The sequence below is a fragment of the Odocoileus virginianus genome, chromosome 23 (assembly GCF_023699985.2).
Source record: "Odocoileus virginianus isolate 20LAN1187 ecotype Illinois chromosome 23, Ovbor_1.2, whole genome shotgun sequence".
NCBI classification, from domain to species: domain Eukaryota; kingdom Metazoa; phylum Chordata; class Mammalia; order Artiodactyla; family Cervidae; genus Odocoileus; species Odocoileus virginianus.
Window position 1 is genome coordinate 39,774,464 of NC_069696.1, and position 3,239 is coordinate 39,777,702.

Here is a 3,239-nt window from a genome sequence, read left to right on the forward strand (position 1 = left end):
GCTCTCACAGAACTCCAGCCTCACACAGGGTCACCCTGAGAGCAGGAGCAAAGGAGACAGCAAACACCAATCACTGTGCCCCCACCAACACCACACCCCCTCCCTTGGCTGAAAAGCAACACTGCTCCTTCTTTACAATTTACACCTTTATCCTCGCTCTGGTATCCATACATGGTGTTACTGAGACTCTCATTGACTGCCCCTGCTCCCTCGGCACCATTCTCTGCAGCACTCAACTTAGAGTGACCCTATTTCCTTAGAGCCTCCCACAATTGCCTCACCTGAGCCCCATCCTAGAATCTACATCTTCCCCTGCGATGCCCAGGGTTCTCCCTCAGGAAGAATAACCTAACCCTCAGCTTGTTCGCTGGGAAGTGGTGGTAGAGACTGGAGGTACTGACATGTGGATGGAAGAGAATTCATACAGGCAGGCTCCTGTTGAAGCATGTGGGAGAGGAGAGTTGGCTGGTACCCTGCCTCCTTCTCTGCCTGGGAGCTGTATGACCCCAGAAGTCAGGGTAGCCAGCTGAAATCATGAAACACGAGGACTAAGTGCCAAGGCAGAGAGAGGAGGAGGGTATCAGAAAAGGCTGCCCTTGGATCATGCCAAACACTTGTAAATGTGACTGCACCCTTGATCTCATCCTTCTGTCCTTCCCTCCCATTCTTGTCCTGGTCCTGACCCTTGTCTGGGGCCTCAGCTGCCTGTGGATGCTGGACAGTGCTCCCTCTGCTGAATTACTATCCGGGGTGTCCTCCTCTGTTAGCCTCTGATTGATCACTTCCTGGAAAGGCTGTGAAGGAGAAGGCTGTGAGGGAGAAGGGAGGACCTTGGAGAAACTTGTCGCAGCCCAACTGTATGGCCAGATGCAGAGCCTCACAAAAGAAGAATGTGTTCGTTTTTGACTGCAGTAGGTACCTGTTAAATATGTCCTGCTTTAAGGAGAAGAAAGAGACAGGCAGGGAGGGAGGGAGAGCAGGAGAGGAGGAGAAGGCAAAGGAAGGAGGGGGAGGTAGGATGTAGAAGAAAATTAGGAAGAAGAAACAAAAAAATTACAATCAATCCTGAATCCCAAAGTGACCTAAAGGTAAACTTGAAAGAAGAAAAAAAGAACAGCTAACTACAAATGTACTGGGCAAAATGAAAACATACTGGAAAAATACTGTTGAGATGAGGAAACTTTTCTCACAAGGACACAAATCCCAGAAACCACTGAAACTCTTAAAAATGGAAAATTGTAAAGGACACCATAAGCCAGATCAGAATACAAGAGTCCTGGAGACAGCGTTTGCAATGTTTACAGTAGATACGGGTGAACATCCTCAACACACATCGGAGCTACAGACCCACACAGGAAGACTGAAATCAGCTTTTAAAAACAAGAAATCAGGACAAACAATTCCCCAGGAGGTGACTTGCCCAGGGTCACTTAGCTCTCTGTGGGCAGAGCAGAGGCCAAGTCCAGACCTTAAGACATGGGTATATAGGTGGGGAATGTGATTTTATTATATTTTTTTAAACTGATCAAATTGTACATTTTATTCTTTTTTTATTTTTTTCTTTATTTTTTTGTTTCAGCTGGGCCTCCTGGCATGTGGTCAGTTCCCTGACCAGGGATGAAACCCAAAATACCCTCAATGGAAGCATAGAGTCTTAACCATGGGACTTCCAGGAAAGTCCTAGGAATGCGAATTTAAAAATTCCAAAGTTTCTAGGTTTGGCCTCTGCCTGCCTAAACATATAGATCTAAGGCCATGCCCCTCCCGTTATACTGATGTGTCTACAGTTTGGCTTTTTTTAAATCTTAATATTGCAAAACCAAGATCATAACACAGACATAGTGCAGTAAGCCCTTCTCACTTCCTCCATATGTGCCGACCTCCACTGCACAGGACCATCCATCACCTACAGTCCTGAACTGAGGGCCCAGAGAGCACAGGAAGACAAAGCCCTGGGTCTCCCCACTTGGTCACCTGTCCTTCCCCCTTCAGGTCTCAGTGTCCCCTCAGAGCCTGGCACTCAGCAGGCCCTGAGAGACAAGCTGGTGATGAACCTGGATTCCTTGTATCTCAGAAAGAACCGTTTCCCCATCAGCCTCAGCACAGCACCCAGGGGCAGCCTCAAGGTGGCCAATGTACAGGAGGAAAGGGTCTGACCTCCTCCATCCCCTCTGCCTCCTACAAATTGCCCAACAGAATGTGTACCCTCAACACACACTTTCCTTCTGAGATCACCACTAACGTCTCATGGTTGCTCAGGAGAGCAGCAAGCTCCTAGACAGAACACTTGCCAGGCTTCCAGCAGCTGACCTGTCCAGTCTCCAAGCAGGTGCACATTCAGGCCCTCAGGAGGGAGCAGCAGGAGGTGATGGGAGAGGTGGGTGGAGCCAGTGCTGAAGTCTGGGGTGCTTCCTCCTGTCAGCAGGGGCCCACTCCCATAGAAGTTCTGGGGGGACCTTTCCTGCCTCTCCCAGCTGGTGGTGGCTGCAGCATTGCCTGACTTGGGGTTGCATCCCTGCATTCTGCCTCCATCTTTTCATGGCCTTCTCCCCCTACTCTCTGTTGTCTCTGTGTGTATTTTATAAGGATGCTCGTTGATTTAAGGTCCACTCAGATAAACTGCAATGATCTCATTACAAGATGTTCCACTAAAAGAATTTTCAAAGACCCTTTTCCACATAAGGTCCCATACACAGTTGCAGAGATTAGGTCATGGACATACTTTGTGGGGGGCCACCATTTAACCTATTACAGGATCCACAAATATCAGTTCTCCCCCTTAAGGTCCTGTGGATTATTACTAGAGCTAATCAATGATTACAGTAAAGTTGCAGGATATAAAATTAACACACAGAAATTCCTTGCATTCCTATACACTAACAATGAGAAAACAGAAAGAGAAATTAAGGAAACAATACCATTCACCATTGAAATAAAAAGAATAAAATACTTAGGAGTATATCTACCTAAAGAAACAAAAGACTTATATATAGAAAACTATAAAACACTGATGAAAGAAATCAAAGAGGACATAAATAGATGGAGAAATATACCGTGTTCATGGATTGGAAGAATCAATATTATGAAAATGACTATACTACTCAAAGCAATCTATAGATTCAATGCAATCCCTATCAAGCTGCCAACGGTATTCTTCACAGAACTAGAACAAATAATTTCACAATTTGTATGGAAATACAAAAACCTTGAATAGCCAAAGCAATCTTGAGAAAGAAGAA